Source organism: Corvus brachyrhynchos, unplaced genomic scaffold (assembly GCF_000691975.1).
Source record: "Corvus brachyrhynchos isolate BGI_N302 unplaced genomic scaffold, ASM69197v1 scaffold66, whole genome shotgun sequence".
NCBI lineage: Eukaryota > Metazoa > Chordata > Aves > Passeriformes > Corvidae > Corvus > Corvus brachyrhynchos.
The window spans coordinates 965,936-989,397 of record NW_008238440.1 but is presented as its reverse complement, the minus strand read 5'-3'; positions in this window follow the sequence as shown (position 1 = coordinate 989,397).

Genomic DNA, 23,462 nt, shown 5'->3' with positions numbered 1-23,462 from the left:
CAGATGCATGAGCCAATTTATTACAAGTCATGAGGTCTTTCAGTGGGAATAAAAAGAGCTATGATGGGATTCCTATGCCTCTTCCTCCCATGGAAAATATCAAAGTAAGTGGGTAAAGGAAATATTAGTTGTTTAAAATGCATCTTTCATATTTTCTTTCTTTGTATTGGGTGATGAGTCACTTGATAATGCACTGGCAGGAGCCTGGAGGGCACTCTCTGCCTCTCACAAAATCTATTAGTTTGGGGTTTTTAAAACAGCTTCACTCTAGATAGAGAGGCAGAAATTCAGTGGTAGAGGGACACTGTCTCATCCCAGGAGCCTTTACCAGGGTGTTTGGGGGCAGGGGGTCAGTGTGGAGAGCAGGGCAGTGCCGTGCCTTTTCCTCCCCTTTCCCTGGCAGCCCTGTCCACTCTCCTGGCGTGTACCTGATTTTGTAGATGTGGTGCCCAGGGGCATGGCTTAGTGCTGGACTTGGCAGTGGCAGATTTACAGCTGGACTCAATGGTCTTGAGGGTCTTTTCCAAGCTAAGTGATTCTATCTCTGACTCTATGCTGAAGTAGATATAAGCCCCCTTTGTTTCTGTTGACAGTAACACAATAATTCCATGTGAGGAATATCCAAATATTTCTGATCTACATTCATAAGTGCATTTTCCATAAGAGGGCTTGCTTTGCCTAGTTATTAGTTCATTAACCATGGCTAATGTGAAAGAAGTAACACATTAGCATTTTTCCTTTTTCACAAGGATTTTCTCTTTTGGAGAATCCAAGGAGGAAAAAGGTATTTCCCTCTGTTTCACTGATATGCAAAGAAGGGAAGATATCACTGGGAATCAATATCCCTCATTAAACACATAAATGAGGTGCAAGGACCAGTTATGGAAGGAATTCAAGTGCAGTAACCCAAAAGGGGAGGAGGGATGGAGATGCCTACAAGCTGCAGAACATATGTGTCAGTATCAGTAATATTTACAGTTGAAGCTTTATGAACAGCAAGAAAGGGCACAGACATGCACATTCTTACAGATTGTGTTGAAGTGGCTTAAAGAGATGCTTTCAGTTTAGGCTAACATGTTCTAATTTCTATTGAAAGAGACTGGAAGTGTCAACAGGGTCATTTGCCACATCCCAGCAAATGAGAAGGGAAGCTCCACTTTCTAGAAGGATGATTTTACCCACAGGCATCAATCCTTGAACCCTCTCTACACAGTTTGTGAGAGCCTGTCTTTGTCCAGGCTGCACAGTTCTGTCATGTTTAGCACAATTCTGGAACATTTAACTATGTCAAGGATTCCCTGCTTCTGCCTACAACGCAGGTTAGGCAGGACAGGCTCCCAAGGAGCTGTCTGCTTAGGGATACAGCTGGGGCTTCCCAGAGTGGGAAAAATGAAGCTGTGCGAAAGGGACATGAGCTTGTCTGAGTGTAGTGATTATTCTGCAATTTCAGAAGCAGCCTGCAAAGCTGCAGAGAGTTTCCACTAAGGAGAAGTGGCTTAGGTGGCCCTTGTCCTTGTCCCTGGCAGTCCCTAATGCCACTGCATTGATACAGATTAATCCTGCATTGTAAAACAAAAGGTATTTTGGATCCAGACTGCAAACCTTGCAAATCCCTGGAGGCTGAGGAGACAGCCTGATGGGATCCACTTGTGCTGGCTGGGATGCTCTTTGAGCTGGATTTGGCAGGGTGAAGCAGAGAGCTGTGCAGGACAGCTGCGGCAATGCGTCCCCTTGGCTTCCTGAGGAACGTCAGCAGTGGCACCACATGGACTCTCAGCACAACTGCAGACACCTTCAGTCCTACTTCTGCACACCAGGTCCTGTCATGTGCTTGCTGTGTAGAAACAGAAAGGACACACAAAGGACTGAACCAATTTGAAAACCAGGCAGATACTGTAGCTTTTTGTGCCTGCCTTTATTGGCCAGCACTGCTCTACTCTTCTGGAGAGAGGCATCATCCTTCATGCTAATCTGGCTTCTTAGGCACACTTGAACTCTGTTCTTTATTTTAAAGAATCACTACTAAGGCACAGGAAAAGTAGTTAATGCCAAGAGTAGAAATATCTGGATTGTAAATCTTAAACTGACAGGGAAGAACAATCTTCACACCTATTCCAAAGCTTGGTCATGTTTAGAAGTCTTATGACTTTTATATTTGAAATGCAGTTCTGTGTTATTGTTTGAGGCTGACAAAACACTGGAATTCATCTATACTGCTGTCAGAAAACACACTGTGGTACATGGAAAAAGAACATGACTGATGGATAAATAGATGCATCACTGTGTCATTTTTGCCATTATTACCTCAGACATAAAAGGTTGGGGTGGATCAAGATGCAGAACGAGGTTTAAAAATCTCCTTCAGTTACAGACTGGTCACCTGTATTTTACCACAAAAATCATAACAATTATTCCAGGAGACATTATTCTTCCATTTAAGTACAGGCTCTGTGTGAATGATGTTATCTGTGAAAGCAATAAATTCAGTCGTGGCAGTAAAATGCAATTAGAGTATTTTTCTGAGACAGAATTGATTTTGGGTAGGTGCATTAAACTCATATGTGAAAAATAGGCTCTGGAGTTGCACAAGTAAAATTTTTACAGAACCAAGTTTGCAAATAAAGATATCTCCTCACTTATAGGAGATTAAGTTTTTGAAGATTACACTGAGGCTTTTAGGAGTCAATGAACAGGAGGCTGAAGCGATGGGAACACAGTGGTATTTTTCATGGGTGGAAGAGGAGAGGGAGGCAGAGATTTGTAGGCTGCCTGTCATTCATCAGCATTAATTTCCCATCACGGTCATGAATCTGCTTCGGTCACGGGCGGCAGAGCAGCAGCAGAGATGGGCGAGTCAAGAACCACACTCCTGACTCCAGTGCCCTACTTTGCAACTTCATTTGATGTACAAGGCCGTGCCTGGATCATCATTTATTTCCCATCGTGGCATGGAGCTAATGGCCATGTTTCAATGTCTCCTCTGACAGTGGGAACATAACTCTGGAGCTGTGTTAGAGCCTCTTCGGAGGGAGCACTCCTTGTCACACGGGCTATCAACACCTTTCCAAATGAGTTCCACGAGAGGAGCTCTTCAATTGCACTGCATCTGTAATTGCAGCAGGCTGTCAGAAAGGATTTGCTTCTGCTTAGGTGTTTAAATAAGGATCTGATACTAAAAACCACTCCTGAAATTCCTGTCTTTAGTGAAAATATTTCAGTATGTTTTTGTTGTGTTTATCTCTGCTAATACATTTCAATGCTAAAAAATTTTACAGTATAGGAATGCATTAATTTTAAAAAAAAAAGGTTTTTTGAAATAAAAAAATTTAAACTGCTTTTTCTTGAAAAACAGTGGCTTAACATAAAAAAATGTTTGGAAAAAGTTCAAAAATAACTGATTAAAGTAAAAAAAAACCCAACAAAGTGTTTCTCAGGAGCTGCTGGAAAGCAATCTAGTTACACCATGCACTTTCTACAACAGGAGAAATCCCAGAATTTAACTAGAGAAGAAAATAGGAACTGTTTTCTCTTAATTTCTCCTATAACACTGTAATCTGTAACAATTTTGCCTGCAGAGGACAATTGTGTGAGATTGAGAAGAGGTGCCTCTAGTGCCGTTTCCCCAAATCTATCTCTTATATTCTGTTCCATATAAATTTGCAAACTGTGCCTGCTGTGTGTAGCACATCATCCAGTAGCACATTCAGCACTGTGACTGATATCTCTTGATGCATCATTTATTGTTCTATTCCTTCTCTGGGGAGAGGTGTGTGTGTTTTAGTTGCGGGTTTATCTAGTTTGTGAGTAGTTGCTCCAGAAAAGACAGGAAAACTGGTCAGATCAGGTCTCTTTAAACTGAAATGGCTGGAAATGCCACCCAGTGGAAGCTTTGGGGCACTTTAAGGAATACGGGATCTGTGTTCTGGTCGAGACAAAAAATTTGCCCCTGTAGGAGCGGAAATTAAATAACCTGTGTCAATAGTGTGAAAGAGTCATTCTGCTATAGCTCAATAGATAACATGAATGATCCTGGCTCTGCCACTCTGTACAAAAGCAGAGAGAGCTACAAGGATCCTCCTGAGAGGGGCTTCATTCCTCTGCTGTGCCTGTTCTGTTTCCATGAGCAAAACCCCCCTGAATTTGCTTTATACATTTCTTCTGCTTGCAAAAGCATAAGAAAAAAAAGTACCTATTCCTCAGTTCCATTCATTTACAAAACCTATGTTTGCTTTTGGCAGGACAAGCCCTCATTCGCTAAGATAACATGCACACATATTTAACTGCTTTAGCAGCAGCTCTAGTCTGTAAGGAGCCTGATGTCAACAAAAACTCAAAGGATGATACCTATCCACAAAACACAATAAATTACTCTCATTTAGCTGCAAACTCCACTCATGGTTTTCGGAGAGTCAGTGAAGGAAATTGTACATGTAACAAACAGCAAATTCAGCAGCACAAAATACAAATGGATTGGCAGATATTTAAAACTTCTCTTTTTTTATTACCAAGAGACAGTGTGGTGGTGGTGGGGAACGGGATAATCCTGGCACAAGCCAAACAGGACAGAGAGTTTAAGAGAGAAGAGTATTTAAGAAACATCTCAAGGATACAAAAACCAGAGACTTCAAGGAAGGCATGTGTAGAAATGGATTAAATTAAGGAGTTGTGATCAGCTTTTGGCACCTGCTAAATTTTCCCTATGAAATACAAATAACATCCATCTAATTAAAAAGAAGAGAATCCATCAATGTGTGATACAGTTTCAGGACAGGATTTGTTATTCTGCTACTTTATAATGACACACCAACCTTGATCCATGTTAATTTTTAGACAGCCATCGGTCCTAGCCCATATTCATCTGCCTGAGAAAACACTGGTTTGTATTTGGCACAGCAAAGTTCTGTTTCTGCCCAGCTGTAGGACCTGCCTAGCCTGCACTGGGCTGTTTCAGACTCCATTTCAGACTCCACTGCTGCTACCACCGCTGCTCACAGAAATTATATCCTAAAACTTCCCATGAATGGTACTGAACAAAGACTGAGCACGGAAAATCACAAACCTCAGCCACATCTGGTGAAACAGAGTAAAGCCTGAGGTTACAGGGGTTGGTGCTCTGCAGTGTGGAAGTGCCCAGTCCCATCTCACAGCATCAAACCTTTCTTGTTTTTCAGTGCATAGGACTGATAAAACAGGAGATGAGAATCTAAACCCCTGTAAGTCTGAAAATCCTTTTTCTGCTTTCACTTGCTGCCATGATTCTGGCAGTAGAAGACATGTGTTAGGGAATTCCAAATACACTTAAGCTTCAACTCTCAAGATAGCAAGATTTCTAATGGAAGGGAAGCAACCTAGTATGAGTGAAGGTGCTGGCTCCCTGAACCAGAGATTTCCAAAGTTTGTAAAAGGACTCATATTTTAGAATGGTCAGGAGCTGCAGCTCAGACTTTCTCCAACTGTTGGCTCTTCCAGGGAAGGAAATACATGCTGATGTAATAGGGAAGCACATGTATGATTAAAGCAGAGCCCTCAGGGAAAATCGGTAGCTAGAAAGGATTGTTTCTTATGCAGGGAATTATTTTGGAGAACCTGAAGTTGCCTTGGAAGATGTAGGCTTCAGTTTAGGAAGTTTGTGAGGTTTAGGCTTCTAGGTCAGGGGAATATTACCAAAGAAAAGCTAAAGAGAAGGCAAAGCAAGAAAAGACAAAGAATGTGTGGAGCAAGACATGATAAACTCTAGCATTAACATTTTCAGTTTCACAAGCTGAAGTGCTGTTCCACACACCATATTAGTAGCTAACCCTCAGTTCTGTGCGTTTGCACCCTACAGAATCAAAGTAAAGGAAAGTACTTTGCTTAATACAACAAATGCTAATGCGTGAAGGGCATTGAGGTTAACTCCTAACAGTTGGGTGGAGAGGCAAAAGCATGGAGAAGAAAAGGAAGGAAGTTCCAAACAGAGAGATGGAGCATGGGCCTGCAAAGTACAAGCAAGTGGAGGAAGAAAGACGTGACCTTTTCGTAAAGTACTGGGGCTGAATGCAGTGTGGGAGGGAAAGGGTGAGCAGCTGGTGCATGGAGCACTCGTGCAGTCAGCCAGTGTTACAGCAACAGTTACAGAGCCAGGGGTCCAGCTGGATAGCCTGGATAGTTTATGCCTTCCCTTGACTCAAATCTTTCCAGGTGTCTCTGAAAGAAACCTTGATGGAAGGGAATGGCCTGGTGCAGATTAGTCACATTGTTCACTACTCCATGCGGAGACACTTGAGGGCAGTGATAAGAGAACTGAAACTCATTCTTGCATAAAATATAAGTACAGGTGTATAAATCTGCACATATCTGCTTCTCTGCAGAGTATTTCCCTCCTCCAAATATACCCTTTGCCATGCAAGGAAAGCAGCATGAAAGGAGAGCCACAGTGTGGGTCAGAGGAGTAGTTTGGTATCCCTGAATACCAAACCCAAGTTTGACTCAGGAAAAGCAAAAGTTTTTTAGAGCTCCTTGGAGAATGAGTATTTTTAACAAAGTGAGCCTCAAACCTCAGGATAGAGGGGGTACTTTTATTAGCAGGTCTGAGTAAAAATAATTGGTCAGACACTTGGTTCTACTCCAGATTCTTAAAACCAATGAATCCAATTCCTTAAGGATTCGTATCTTCAAAAGCTTCTGCATTAGCCTTTTCTCTCCTTAAAGAGAGGACCTGAGCAGGGCTGGCCTCTAGTCACCAGAGCAGCCTTGACTGCAATATTGTGTTGGTGAAGATTTTAATTAAGTCTTTAAAACTGGCTGGAAGCTACTCAGCAAAACTGAGCAGATCCAGTTGATCTGGATAACTGGGGCTGCAACTAAAGCTGTTTTTAAAAATACCATGATTCTGCTTTGAACGACTCTGCCTCACAAAATAATGTCCTTTCTGTAAAGCTGTAAGGGAATGGATTTATGCTGGCTCATTGGCTCAGTCTAAAATTTTATTTTAAACCTATCAGACAGCAGCTTTCAGAATTTTAGGGATGTAAGAAACTGAGCACTGCTTTAAATAGATATTGGGACATATAATAAACTTCAGTATTTTCAGAATTTAAAGTCAAATTGTTTTAAATGTGTTTGGTTGTTCTTCCTCTTGTTGGAGACACTTTAAGGTATTCCAGAAGTGCAGAAATTGTGATTATAGAGACAGTTGTGTGTCCTGTGCTGGCATTTTAATGTTTACTTACCCAGCTGGCACACAGAAAGAAAGTAATTATAGTCACAAATTAGTCCCACAGTCACATGCCTAAAGAGTTCTAAAATTTGGCTGTGACTGAATATCCAAATGTGACCAAAAAAAATAAAAGAAAAGTGATTCTACCTGTATCAGTCTCCTGCCTTTTTTTTCAGATGAGCAAAGCAATGAAAATCTTCACTTGAACTGCAGACAGGCTCTGATCACTGAGCTCTAGCAGTGGAAAGAGGACTTAAAACAAATACTAGGAGGAACAGCAATCCAGCAAAACTGCAGGTTTGGATGTGACCTGCCCAGCAGTTTGCTGCTGTGACTCACAGCACTGATATTTTATTCACATGAAACACTAAGGGCCTGATTCTTCACTTAGAGCCGTTCAGGTTAGAAATTGCTGTGCCTTAAAATCAGTGCAATTTTGTGAAAAGCAAACCAAGCTCTTAGAGTACCATCCAGCACAGTGGAGTGATAAATTATATAACATTAACAAACCTTCTAACTCTTTGGTAAATGAGAATTTGATGACAAAGCCTCCAAAGGCTTGGCAACTCAGGTAAGTGCCACAAAGCCAGCATGTTTATTCGCAGATTATCTGAATTATTCAAACCTCTTGGGTTTTCAAAATTGAGCTGGAAGTCTTGCACAGACAGACTTTGCCAATTGTGTGTACAGTAATGAGAAAAAAATATTCCCAGAGAAATTTCCCATGACTAAATAAGCCTGGTAACAACAGCAATTTTTTTTCACTACATGAAGTGATCTTGTCATTCAAGTAGAACTGTGGTGAAAATGCTCCTGAAACAGCTCCTTAGAGCAGTCCAGAGGGAGCCGATGGCCTTTCCTCACAAGTGAGGAAAAAATTCTTACAATTAGAAAAAACTTCTGAAGGGGACATCCATTTCTCACAATAAGATCTACAACAACCCACCCTGGCATGGAGAGGACCAGCAATGGAAGTGCAGATACTGAAGGGCTGCAGCCCCTCTCTACTCCTGCATGGTGTTAATTGTGGCACTATACAGCTGATCCCTGAATAATCTGGTTGATCCCTGAATAATCTACTGCATCCTGCTTGGAGTAGAATTAATTATGACAGCTAGCACATATGGCTGACTCAAATGAACAGGTTTCCAGAATAAGAAAATGATTGCAACCATTAAAGGGCATTTTTTGATGCCTAAGAGAGAAACTGTCAATATTCCCCAAAGGCTGTTCCTTCATTTTCGACCACTACAACTCTTGATTGCTTTTAATAGGAAGAATAAGGTGCAAAATCTTGCTTGAAATCTTTTCACCCTCTTGTTAAGCTTCTACAACAGCAACTACTTTTCTTTGCACCTGTGTAGGACTCCACAGTGTGCTTGCTTAAAACTTGGTCAGATAAAGAACACAAGATGTATTTAAGACTACAAGATATATTCCATTTCTTTTTTCCGAATATCTTTTACAGACTACAACTGTGGGATGGTTTTGGGGTTTTGTTTGTTTGTGAGTTTTATTAAGAGAATAGGATTGAAAGTGATGCAATTGGGATTTGAATAAAAACTTACCTGAACAGCTGAAGCCTGATAATAACAGATATCTATAATATACTTCTCATTATAGACAAATCACCAAGATTAATTTGGTAATAAAGGAAAAGTGTATTTGTTTGTCAAGAACCACAATAAAAAAAGATTAATTTTCCTGCTTTAGGTCATAAGTCAGAACCTTTTTTTGATGCTCACCTCTGAGTTAGGTTTTAGGTTACATGATCAAGGGGTCTGACCTGCAATTGTCACTTCTCTGGTTTCAGGAATTCCTGGATTTAAACAATTATTTTGCTCCATTTTAAAATGAAGCACAGGGAGCAATCTGAATGCAGAGGACATAATGAAAGCAATAACAACTGTCTTTCTTTGTTAGAGAAGGTAAATATTAGTGGTAATAAACAGATCTAGGAAATTCTCAGTTCTTTCCAGCAAACTAAAATTTCATTTTCCATAGTGTTTATAGTGGTAAGTTTATTCAGTTTTGAAATACTTGAGTGGAAAAGAAACCTATGAACCTAATTCTTAATTTTGCATGGAGGTTCCATCACTGACCTCCCTGGATACAGAAACCAGACTGAGGAACTGACAGATTGTGGGTGATTTCAATTTTCAATAAAACCATAAAAGGAGGTCACTAAGGCACAAGGTTAAGAGAATTTTTAGACATATTAAAGGCAAGAATGATTGTTTTCATAAAAGAAGGGTTTCTCAAGCAATAAGCCTTGTGACAAAAAGATAATACTAATCAACATGTTGTATCTAATGGGGTTCAACAATGAATTGCAGTTGCATTCCTCCTTTATTGCTCAGCACAAACTACACTTGTGAACCTACTGATTCAATAGAAAATATCAAGTGTCTTCAAAAAACCAAGATCAGTGGGATCCCAGGGCTATGTGAAACCTCATTGATGCAACATCCATGCTGATTTTCCTACAGTAGGTTCACATTATTGTCAATTTTAAATGCCTTCTGCAGCACAAAGGAAAGTTATAATGGAGTGAATATGCTTCTCATTACTTAAAAACTCTGCAGTGAGGAATTTATCACAAATATTTCTCCACTCTTAGGAGTTTTGTGAATGGTGCCTGTACCCAAACCCTTTACAATGCTAGTGCACAGCTCACCTCATCTGCAAGTAGTTGCTAAATTCACATACCTATAGATTTAGCCTTATTTTAAATATCTCTATTTCAGGCATTAATCCAATATTTGATATGCTGATTCATGTTAGATACAAATTTATTTGTAAATGAATAAAAAATTCACTGGCTAGTTCTTTCTCACACTTCAGAATACTTCTTTGGCAGGTTTTTTTTTTTTTAAAGAAGACAAAATCCTAAACCTGCTCAAAATTTCTGTTGTCACTGACACAGTGGAGTTGATTCTATCAGATGTCACCAGCACTGGGATTTGGCTCTTAAGGGAAGTAGTGGGTTGAACTTCTGAGAAATGAGTCACTAACTGATATGAGGTAAAATATGTGTCTTAAATCTGAAACTTCCTTGTGAATTTACATCATGTTGTAGCTGTGTAGTAAGGAGGAGCTTTAGCATGATCATATGTATTACTGAACACCAATAGAGCTTCCCAGAGCACCATAAAAGCTGATGAGCACCAAAAAACTAATGAGCTGTGCTAATAAACTTAGGCATTTCTGAAAATATGAGTTAGCAAATGCTCTTTATTTTTACTTCATTCCTTTGGAGAAACAACCTCCCTCCCAATGCTGGAATGCAGATATAAAGATTTTATATTGCGATGAATCATCTCCTAAAATATTTGTGTGTCATCTCAAGTTTCAAAAAAATAATTGTAAGCTGTACAACACTTCCAGTATGATTTTTTAACACTAATGAGATCAACAGAATATGTTAAGTGCCTCACATTGATGTAATGGAAAAAGCATGTGGGTATTTGTAATATTTTCAATAATGCATGGGAAATATATTATAGAAAATTCATTATTCATACACTTTTCTCCCACATGTACCTGAAAGTGGAAAGGCTCTCTTTGCCTTAGAATTGTTCAAATGGCATGTTCTGTTCCTAACTCTCTTGCCAAGTGTACAGTCACTCAATCACATGGCACCCTGGCCTGGTGGATAACTCATTTCCTTTAACTCTGGAGGGTTTTCCTCCTTTATTTTCTGGATACTTGAAGATGAAAACACGGATTTCTGGAATTCCTCCCACACACTCTGTTTCTCTTCAGATTAATTTTTCAGATTAAATCTACAGAACTACCTGTTAGTCATGACTCTTCATCAATAGTCATATGAGTGAAGGAAGTTTGGTATTCAAGGAACCACTGAATTGTAAAACCTCCTGAGCTGGAAGGGACCCACAGCAATCATCAAAGTCCAGCCCCTGGCCCTGCACAGGACAGCCAAGGATGAATAAGGATGTTAACATAGCCAGCTTTCCCACCATGACCTCCTTGCTGGTTTAGCCAGGTGTGGGTTGTGAAGCAGCATTGCAGGAGGAAAAGTCCACCTACAAAATTCCATTTTCGGTAGTAGCATTCAATAGTTACCTTCACACTTAGAATTGAAACTGTGGTTCAGGATTAACTCAAATGCTGCAGCCAGCTAAGAACTGCTTGTTTTGCTTTCAGTGAATGTCTAAAAAGGCAGTGGTGAATTATTGCTCCTTCTGCATCAAATGGTATTATCATATAAATAAAACTCTAGTGCATTTTTTATTCATTAATAGATGGGCTCCATAAATTTTAAGTTTCTGGACTCTTTGTGGAAAATGCCATCCTGACCAGCAACTACTTATAAGTAAAACTACTTGTAACTAAAAATAATTTTGAAAATAATTTCAACCAGATTATTTTTTTTTCTTTTTCAAAATATTTAAAAACTAGAGCTTGAGGCTAGCTAAAATGGCTTTTTGTTTGTTCTTAATTTCAGACAAAGAATAATGTGCTTTTTCTACAGCCTTGTTAATGGTCCTTGAGGAAGCTCAGTATAGCAGAGAAGCTCCCTCCAGAATTTCGTATTTCTGTAGCCTTTATCTGGATGCAGTGAGCTGGATTTGGTTCCAGGAGAGCTAGAAGGGCTTTCACCTGACTACTGCTGCTCAGAAAAGAGTAAATTGTGAGGAGGCAATGAGGTCAACATTGTTGACAGTACAGTGTTGTTGGCAGGCCATTTGATGAATCCCATAATCCAAAATGGATATATTTTTGAATCAAGAGTTTTCAGGTGTTCTTTATTGCACTGTTACAAGTAAAAGCTTTCAGGTCTCTGTTCCATTAAATAAAGACTAATGTTACTGAGGATTATCAGAAAAGAAGCTTACAGAAACATATTTGGCCTCCCCACCCCAACAAATGGGCCTGTTTAACACCCCACCCACACCACCATGCCCAAACCAGTCAAAAATAAATGGGGTGCAGCTTTCCAGGGGAAGGTTTTGAGCCACCTCAGTAAAATTACAGAGATACAAAAGGGATCAACACAAAATAAATAAATAAAGGAAACACTAAAGGACATGTGAGAGAGTTTTCTTTCCTGAGCTGTAGCATTGCAATCCCAACCATTGCAAGAATGTCTTCTTAAAAGACAGGGTGGTACTCACAGCTCCCAAATATTTGATTTAAAAGAGCAGCTTCAACAAAGTGTTGTGCTTGAGCAACTTTCAAGATAGAGGGACTGGGAGTGAATAGTGGGACATTGGTGTCAGCTGTATCAGGCTGCTGTGGGGACGGAGCCTTGGAAAGCACCAGGGCTGCCTTCCTGCTGTCCCTGGGAGATCTGTGTTGTGTGTGGGCAAATGACACCAGAACTGGAAGACAGTGATTGCCCTGTAGGACACAAAGAGCTGTACAGAACACAAGGCACAACAGAGGCTGTAGCAGCAGCAATACAGAGCAGGAAACAGGGAGTGACTTGCAGGTTCCGTGTAGAGGGTTTCCTTCAGGCCTGTCAAGCCAAAGATGATTTGGTGCTGCAGTGTGTGGGTTAGATCCCTTGCACCATTCCTCAGAAAAGAGAGCTGTTTTCATTAAATCATAAGGCATCACCTAGGCTTTTCTCTTCTTTTAATAACTGTTTGCCTCACCAAAGCATAAAACTCTTTCCACCACCTACGTATCATTCAGCATGAAGAAGCTTTTACAGCAACATCAATAATGAACATTAAGACGGGATAAAGGTATGTAGCTCATGACTGGTTCTTGAATGAGACCAGCAGGATTTTAAGCAGTCTGGGTGATTGATGCTTCATCAGAGACTTTTGCCTAAGGATGCTGTAAGACAGCAAAGATGGGAGCTGTGCTATCCTAGCACCAGACACAAGCAGATATGAAGGAGCTCGTTAAGCTCTTGGCTCTTCTTGGCTCTTGACATTACACAGTTCTTCTAACCACAGCTGCAAAACAGGTCATAGAAACACCAGTTCTTTGGGGAAGAAAACCCAAACAAAGCAAAACAAAACAATCAACACAAAACAGCACAACAACTGCCCCCAAACCGGTCATGATGGAGGAACACAAGAAGAGAACTGGCATCGAGAGAGGTACCAAGCTTAGGTGTGTCATTAGTGTGACAGTTGTGTAAGAATAATGTCAGTGATTGAGATCTCATGAGAAAAACCTCCCTTCATTGAGACCCTAATGTAAAATCTCATACATACAGTCTTAAACATATATAAAATGATTAATTACATAGCTAATGTGAGTTCTGGTAGCAATTTTAGAAGTTGTTGGAACAAGCACACAGTGTCCTGGGAATATCACCTATTCCACTCTTGCCTCCATCTACAGCCCACGTTTGCACCAGGGCATCTCTGCCTTGTGCTGTCACTTGTTGAGGACTTGCTTTTTGGAAAATGCTTGAACTTAAGGAGGTTTTGTAAGAATAAATCTATGCTCTGTGCTGAAGCCGTTAGATTATCCTCTACCCAAAATTTTATATATCAAAACTAGTCTGCTAAACCAAACTGTTATCTCCTGCACTTTGCAATAAAATAGAGATTAAACACCCTGCTGGGCATTCAGCTTCCCCCACTGTTTGCACACCCTCATTTGACCCTCCCCTGGACTAGACATGTAAACCACTTCTTTATGTTGTGGGGAAAGGAAGGGAAGGGAAGGGAAGGGAAGGGAAGGGAAGGGAAGGGAAGGGAAGGGAAAAAACTTTCTATTCCTGTCAAGTTATTGACCAATTTCCATCATACTGATGACAATTATGAGTTTTAAACAAACAACCTAAAATATGTGCTTCATAAAGTGAATCACTTTCTCACCAAGGTAACAGTCCCTCTGTGTGACCTTGTAGCCTCACCAAGCGAGACAGACAATCTGTTTTATCTGAGTGGCTCTCTCTTTCTGCTAACTTCCCTCTGTTTCCACCCACATAATTTATTTTTTAACAGAACAAAATAATTTCCATTTTAAAATTATCAGACTTGCTTTTCACACAACCCATTTTTCATACATTAGAGTTTCTAAATCAGAACCACAGCTTTCTGCATCTTGGAAAATAACCGACTTCTTCTTTCTTTCAGGTAAGATACTGATTCCCTTTTTCCTTTTCTCACAGATTATTTAACCATTATGCTGGCCCTGTGCTTGTTTCTTTGGTGATTCAACATCATTACTCTAGCTCCTTCCAGTGGTAAATCATAATGTTTAACAAGAACAGAATAGAGCTTTTAATATACCTTTGATCAGTTTGCTCTATAGCAGCCAAACGTGTGTCTTTTAAAGCAAGTCTTTCTGCTTGTCCTGCTTGCATCAAAGGTAAAGGGTAAATGAAGCTCAAAGGTACAGCTCAGCTTCATTCACAATTCCAGCACTTTTTGGGGAAGAAGGATCTCAAAGCTTTTGAGGTTTTTTTGTGTGCTGTGATGCTGCGAGGGTAAGAGCACAAACAGGGTAACAGCAAATCTATGTGTCAGCCTAAACAGAGTTTGCCTAATTCAAAATGGGGGGCAGCAACTTGAAATAAATTCATGGTTCATAGTGTGATAATTATGTGCTTTTTGAAATATTGTTACAAATAAAGGGATAGAAAAGCAATCAATATGTAAGTACCAGAAGAAGATACTTTAATATTGCCTCATTTACATTCATATATATTTGAGAAACCCTGCCTCAATTGAAAAGTGAAGTCTGAACTCATCTGTGACAATCCAGAATTTTAAAAAAGATTAACAAATCCCAAAAAACATACAAAACCAAAACCAAACCAGAAAAGTTCCAAATACAATTTATGAGTTATAAATGTTAAAAAAAGTGCTTATGAAGGGAATTCTGGGAACACATTTTGGGAGCAATTTTCAGTACTGAAATTTAGAGTACTGACTTTGATTACGGCGCTGAAAAATATTAAAGTAAGATAAATTTGTTAAAGAAGTCAAATCAGAAAGTGAAGAAACAATTCATTAAAGAACTGTAGGCACATTAACAAAATCCAGCAGTTCTGCAATCACAGCCATAAGCTGTCAGCAGAGAATATATGTGATCATTTATTTGATATTTCTCAGCCAGCTGAATCTTCTAATAGCTCTTCTCAATCAAGGAATTGTGCTGCACAGTGGAACACTGAGCCCAGACATGATGATGATGGAGGTCAGTGACCCCTCTATTGAAATAAAAAAAGGACTGTGCACAGCAGCTCTAGAAATGCTACTTCCTACAGGTTTCTGTTCAAAATCTTTGCTTTTGCTGTTAACATATAAATTTAGGCCCTTGCCATTAGATGCCATGGCACAATAAACTGGAGTTGAGCAAATATGTAACGAATCATTAGTCTGAACAGTAATTTGACCTCTGCACAATTCAGAACCCAATTTTTCATGAGATTATGCATGGATTTAAGTCTGTCTACATGTGGAATGCTTCTGAAATTAATCACAGGGAGCAAGCTGCTTGAGGGAATCAGGGAAAGAACATTTACACCACGTCTAATAATTGGTTGAATTTGTTTCTTACTAATCAGACACTATGTAGCATTTTAATATTAGCATGTGTAAATTAAAAAGAGCTGACTGCCCATTTTGTTTCACAAATCCCATTTCTCTTCCACGAGGAAAATTTTTCTCAGTTACCTCTCTGGTCTCTCCAAGCAGAGGTTATGATCAAAAATAACAATCCACACAAGGAATTGTAAATCTTCTGTTGTACTAAATGGCCTTGGGGGCAGATCCAAAGAAAGATGTAGACTTGTAAATGGGACTCAAATACCTAAATTCCCCATGAGTCCAAAATTAAAACTTGCTCAGCTGATGCTAGAGAGGAACGAACTCCAGAATTCCTCTCTCTTTATTTTAAGCTGGAAGGCCTGAGCCTTGGGCTTGACTTGGCCTGAGCCCAGGGCTCAGCCTGCAGCTGCCCCTGACCACCTGCCCCAGGTGAGGTCCTCAGCTCCTCAGCTGGGGAGGGAGAGGGAAGGCCCTGCTCACACAGAGTGGGGTGGACACTTCAAAAAGGAGCCTGGCTGCTTGTTTACACACAGCAGCTGCTGATGTTGCCACAGCTGCACAGGTATGATCCCATAGCTCCTCTGCTCATCTCCCCCTACTGTATTTCTACTTCCTGATGCTGTTCACTTCATGCACCCTCCTCTCCTCATCAACAGAGCCACTTTTAATAAAACTACAAATTGTCAAATTCTCTCTATGCCAAACAGAAACAAGTGTAGAGGCTACCTAATATCAGGTTCTCAATTCAGCTCTCAGGGCAACTAGTAGCATGGCTCTAAACCTAAGAAAGTGAATCTTCCAAAAGCTTCCTGTAAACAGTTTTGAAGAGGTGCAATTGCCATCTTTGAAACCTTAAAAACAGTTGAGGAGATAAAATCACTGGGTAGAGAAAATGCAGAAACCACCAGGTTCCATCTGGTTCCTCACGCTCTGCTTTGCTGAAAAATCTGGCAATAATGTGTGAGGAGAGGGTGCTGAACAGCTTGAAAGGTTAGAGTGTGATTAATGGGATGATGTGTGGCTGCCACGTGGTAATCCCCCTACATTTTATCCAATTCAATTTGGCCTATATCATGTTGTAGAAAAGATTTAAATAGACTTTCAAGGCCAGAAGAATAACATTATTGCAGTCCTCTATTCCTCCTCAATACAATTGTCTCAAAAGTAGATTTAGTATGGAGAAAGGGTTTCAATTGCAAGTAGAAATCAGTTAAAATAAAACACTCCTCCACCCCACTGAAAACTCATTTGAAGTGGTGTTTATTTGTGAGCTAAACTATTATTATCAGAGAGGGTGTTCCAATGAGGCAAGTTGAAATTTAGGAATTCTGTAATGGCAAAATACAAGCTGTTAAAAATTGGTTTCTCTACTAAATGAAGAGCTTGTAGAAGAAATTGCAAAGAGGGGAACTCTACACATACGATATTGTCAGAAACCTTAACTAATGAGCAGTTTTTTAGAAATAAAAAGGGTGTTTGAAGAGCTTAAAGAGAAACTAGTTAACACATCTAACTGGGGGGGAAGTATATATTTAGGTACTTTTTTTAAAACCACAGTCTGTTTTCCTTCTGTCCTGTTTCTGTTCATGGACCATGTTAATTAGATGCCAGCAGTGGCCCGAGCCTTGTGCACGCATTTGGAAGGAAACAGCAAGAGTGGGTTTGGCCATTTAGTAATAATTTAGTAATCCGACTTAACTTTCCTGAAGAAACATCCTGTGCATCTGTGGCCATGTACAGCAGACAGCAGACCTTTTCTTTCCTTTTTTACACAGCAGTTTATGATTAATTTTTGTGTCTGAAATTGTTCATAAGAAAGGAAGATATGTTTTCATAGTTTTGACATCTTTAAGAACATGATATTCGAGGTGCACGATACTGCTCCAAGGAGATCTTGAGTATTGGTGAACTCAATGTAATAAGTTAGAGGCACATATTCCAGCAATATATGGAAGAAAAAGAAGGCTAAGTAACAAAGGAGCAAAAAACCCCAAAAATCTCTTCACGTGCTTACTCTGGTTTTTTGGGGTTTGGCATTTTTTGATGGTTTCATTTTCTGTTAAAAAGTCCCAATGAAATTGTGAGCCTTACTTAAACTTGAACTTACAGAGGTGGCTAAGTGATCTTTTGATCCAGAGTTCAGATATGATGTATTTCTTCATTATGAACAAAACTAATTGCTGCTGTACATGAAACTGCCACTTTTTTCCCTTCCACTGCAGAACATTTATTTCTCAGTGCCTCTGAAGTCCAATTTTCCTTATTTCTTTTAAATCTGTTTTGCCTCTTCCCTCATTACTCGATCAGCTTTCAATCCATGACCTACAGAGAATGTGAGAACTTTCCAGCACTCCAGTGTCTTGGCTAATGAGCTTCCATGAGATCTGGAGATTCCTTTATCACTTCAGTGTTTGTTCCCTTTGGTCAGCTGTATTTGAATATTTTGTTCTTCAAAATATATTTGCTGTACATTGACACATCTTGCAAAGCTTCATCTTTCCCATTTAAAATGCACTTGAACAACAGTAAATCCAGATGTCAAGTGCATAAAACAGTCGCCTTTCTCATGCAGTTTTGTGAGAGTTGGATCTGGAAGTGGCAAACAGCAGACTATGGATTCCAAGGAGCTCTGAAGTAGTTTGACCCCTTTAGACCTTGAAAAATGTAAATCTGCTTGCTCTTGGCTTGTAAAATAGGTGCAGCTGTTCCAGAAAGTGTTCTGGTAAATTTACCAGTGTTACAGTCTTTTAAGGAATTTAGCTATAGGATTTTTTTGTCATTGATTTTTTTTGTACATAGGTGTTTGTAAAGATCTTTGGAGTCATTTAATGTATGTCTGTATACACTTCATTCTTTGGCCAAAATGTAAATCAAATTCCTATATTTGCATTAACTATCAATATTGATCAGTTGACTACTTGGATCTGTTAGTAATTCCTTTAAAACTGTGTGTACGTGCAAATTTTTTCAAATAGAAATATACATGGTTAGGTATCTATGTCTATCTATACACACACACAGACACAGAGGAGGTTAAATATCCAGAGCCAAGTCTTGGAATAGTGAATTTCTGCCTGTGGGTCACAGCTCTGTGTTAGTTGCACTTGTCCAGTTTGTATGTGCACTTTATAATAAGGATTGAGTGTACACTCAGTATTCTCCTATTTTCTGCTCTGCCAGAGAAGCAGGTGGGAGCAAAGAAGGGAAAAAGTTCTTGGGAAATGACATGGGCAGACAGAAAGGTAGATGGTATTTCTATGAGATTACAGCCTTACTGCTGCCTGTGTGCCTCAGAAACATCACCAGATAAATAGATGTGCACCCACAAGAAGGACAAGATTCCCTAAATATTTATGAACCAGGATCAGTAATCTAATTTGTGGGCATGAAATGCAAGGAAGGGGTTATAGGTCTTTGTCTGAAGCATCACAAGTGCTGATCATTGAGACTCTTCACCTGAATGCTGCAAGAAACAGGTTCTGTGTCTCAATTTGACATCTTTTAATTGCTGCTAGTGGTAAGCAGCCCTTAAGTGCAGCTTTCCAGAGTGGGCAGCACGACCTGGCGTGTGCTCCTCTAGCACTCACAGAGTGTGTCAGTGTGACATCATATGCCTTGTCTTCTAATATTCCTTCTGGTGCTGTTGTATTACTACTAAATTTGTGTTCCTGACTCAGTATTTCCTACCAGACAGAATACAGAATATGTTTAGATTGAACGAAATGGTAAATTTTCTAATGACCAAAATATTACAGTTTTAATGTTTTAATTGTAAAAATATTTCAGGTATAAGTAAGCATGCCTTTTACTAATATCAATGGAAAAAAAAATCCTGATGAGCTTAGAAATGTTGATAAAAGCCTGAAAGTGTAAGCAGTAACTCCATCTAATTAGTCTTCTCAAGGGCAGGTTCTGAATCAACCTGATCAAATACGTGTGGTTACATGTAACTCAGGGATTGACTGACTGATTGATTGGGGGTTTTTTTAGCCATGTTAATGGAAAGCAAATATTATTTGGCAGTTCTGTGGTGCAACACATTGTTTTTTTTTCTTTTGGATTGTTAAAGTTATTGTTTACATATGTAAATAGCATTGCTAATTTCTTACAATAACATATAATAGAAACCTAGTGTGAAACTAAACTGTGCTTAAAGTATGTCTGATTTTTATAATTTGGGCATCTAGATTAATAAATGAGGAATTCTAATTTTATTTACACTTAATTGATTTGATTTGGGAACTGGTAGATTTGTATCTTTATAACAGAAGAGTTGTCATGACTTCTGTTGTGAACATTGCAAAGTTAGTGATGGTGAACTGGCTCTACTGCAGTGTTTGCTTTTTGAGATAAACTTTTAGAAACTGACTTGTCTCATCCTGCAGATGGTAACTAATGGAGGGAGTAAAAATATTTACTCAGGAAACAGATAGTGAAAAATAACTTGCATGGCAGTATCCTTCCCTTGAGTCCTTAGGGTATTGTCACAGGATTGGAAGTGATCAATTATGTCACTTGGCAAGGTACTGCTTATAGCCCAGCCATAGCTGCTCCTGTGCACAGCCTTAACCCAACAGCAGAGTTGCATCCAGCTCTGTATCATATATGGAAACTTTCATGAGGCTTCTTTGCTTATAACTTTCTCATTGGCTGTAAACTCACTCTAAACTTTACAAAAAAACTGCCAACACAGTAGTAAGGTTTGGGTTTGCTTCTTTTTTTTCCCTTACAGTGTCATTTAATGAGCTTTGCTAGATACAATTTTCTGATTAAAATAAAGCTGATTAAAAGTAAATTAAAAGTAAACTCTCAATGATTGTTTTATATTGTAGTGTTTTTAATCACACAAGTGATATCAGTTGGACACATGTTTGCACTGCACTCTCCTGCCTGCCGCAATCCCAGTGTTTCCCATTCCACGCACCACCAAGGCCCTCAGCTGGTCTGCAGAACTGTTTTGGGTTGTGATAACGAGATTCACACTTGAGCAGCATTAAAACCACAGCCTGATTCAAATTACAGTCTCTAATTTTTGTTCTGGGAAATCAGTATTCTTAATCAGCAGGGTTCCAGGTGCTTCCATTGTTCTTTGATTTCAGAGAAGGGTATCAAAGCTGCTGTGTAATATTTTTTAAAACCTCAGGTTTGAGGAAGGTAAATTACCTTTAATCTCCGTAGACTGTCACTTAAGACATATAATTTGTTTGTCTTTTTTAACCATTGAAAAGCAAGTGAAACAGCTGCACTCTTTTTCATGGCTCTGTATTCTCCAAATCACAACCAATGCTTTAAAAGAGCCCACACACTGTGAGAAAACCTTGCATGTCAGAATTAATTGTTGCTGTGCCAGTCACTGTGAGTTACAGAGCTTCTTGTTGTACAGCAGGACACCTCTATCAGAAACACACGGCTGTGCACTCTGAGATCGAGCAAAGCCCTGCTCTGACCCAGCTAAACCTATGCCAGTGTGCAAATGCAGGTGTGCAGGCACGAGGACCAGGAGGAGCCACCCTCTTCACTCAGGCAGTCCCTGTTTGTGTCCCTGGAAGTCAGGGACAGCTCCCTGTGTGCAGCCAGAGCCCTGGCTGGGGGCTTTAGCTCAGTCCAGTTCTCCTCACCTCACTGGAGCCCTGTCACACCATCAGCTGGTCTTCCTGCTCCTTAGGATAAGATCTGCCCGAAAACAGCTGATTAAACTGTGCTTTTAAAAGGGACGTTTCTCTAGCTAAGCACTTGAGCTTGCCTTAAGGTTGCCAGAGCAAGCAAGCAAAAAGTATCAGACAATCTAGCGTGGAAATTAAAATCAAACTCCTTGCAGGTTTACTAGACAATAGCTCGATGTAGTATCTCAGTGCTTGATATGATCATCTCGTGTGTATCTCAGTCTGATTTCTCCAGCACATCAGCTCCCTCTGTGTCTTTATCTGCCATGCAGTGTCCCTGTCGGTGCTGGGACAGCCACTGAGGCCACGCACATCTGAAAAGAGCAGGGAGGTTCTTTTGGAAAGCTGCTTTTGAGCTCTTGTTTTCCCTTACCAGAGGGTCGATCTTGCCTTCTCTCTTCTAGAAGAAGCTTAGTCTGAAAGGAAAATGTTTTCCTGCCCTTATGAGATGTCTTCCCCAGCCAGGCTCTGGGGAGGCTGCAGGGAAAGCTCTGCTCACCTGTCTGCTAAAACCGACACAGCAAACCAAATCTTCCTCTTTAGAGTTCTCAGAATTTTCCTTTACCATCAAAGTTAATATTAGGCATGCATCATATTCTGTATTTGTGTCATAACATAGCAAGTGTAAAGACACTGAACCTCTCCTTCCCTGGCTTATAGTCAGAGTAATCCTTAAATTAAAAAAAGAAAGAAAATCATATATTCCTAGATCATCCCTGTAGACTTTTTCTGACATACAGGTACATTCTTTAAAACTCGTTTTTCCCAGAAGTCCTTAGCAACTACATCTTACGGGTGGAGGTTAAGAAAAACAAGCTTTCAAAATGCAACTCTTTTTATGCATTTACAGCTCCTGTGCTTTGTTCTTGTTGGGGAAGCAGGAGGAAAAGAGGAGACCAAAGGGAGAACTGGATGGATGCTGTTTTTTCCCTGTGAACTTCACTCCAGTGCCATAGCACAGAGGATCCCCAGCAGTGTGGGCTGTGGTGGGAAACGTGGATATTCAGCTGAGTCAGTGACCCAGAGAGGGAGGTGCAGAGGAGCCCTGGGACCAGCTCACTCTGTGCCCTTCTCCCTTTGCCATTGTGTTTGACATTTTTGAGGCTGAGGTCTGTTACAGTCGAGAAGTTTACAGCAACAGGGCTCCAGACAGGAAATCTTTTGACAATATAAAAAAGACATTCTGAAGGAAATGAGTGAGGTATTAAAACAGCCAGGTTTGGGAGCTTTTTGTTAGGTAGTTGCAATAAATTATTCTTTTGTGATACAGTCAAATGAAATATGTACACAGAATTCTTAGAACTTCCAAATATAAACAAATCATTATACTTTCCTTTAACTCAGAATGAAAAAGCTGCCAGGGTAGCTTTTGATGAGTACAATTGCACAATGCAACTACCAGACACTACTGAAGTTTTTTACCTTATTTTACTAATTTGAAGCTTTGACTCCTCTGTCACTTCCTGACAAATGGAAGCATTAAAAATAGGCTATGTCTTGCATGTAGCTTTTCACTTTATTTTTTTTTTGCAAGGGAACTGTACCATCTTTGTGAATAACCTTTTTAGTATAGGAAATATTCTCAGTGCTCAGAGGTAACAAAGAGAGTGTCATTCCAGTAATTATGTGCTGTTTGCTGCAATTATAGCCCTCAACCTGTAATTCAATCTGTGTGGGTAGACCATACGTCCATGTGAAACTCCACTGGCTTAATGGGTTTTACACTGTTATAAAGACCAATTTGCATGTCTTAGATGATAAAGTCAGGCTAATGTGCATATCCCATAAGCATTTAAGGACACATTCCTTAACCAGCAAGCACAGGAATGGCACTAACATGAGTAATAAGTCTGTGTTTATCAGCTGCACATTTGCTCAGCAGTACTGAAATTGTGGAGCTCATTGCCACAGGTTGTTGTAGAGGCAGGGAGTATAAATTAGGGTTAATTTCATAGAGGGACTGTCCATCAGGGCTGTAAAGCCTCGGAATCAGGCTTTAGAAGGGTATGTCTAGACAGTTATTTTGTGTTTGTCCTCTTTTGGAAATCCACTCTCTGGGCCTCACTGAATACCTTCAAGTTTCAGCTGTAGTGAAAGGAACATTATCAGCCTTTA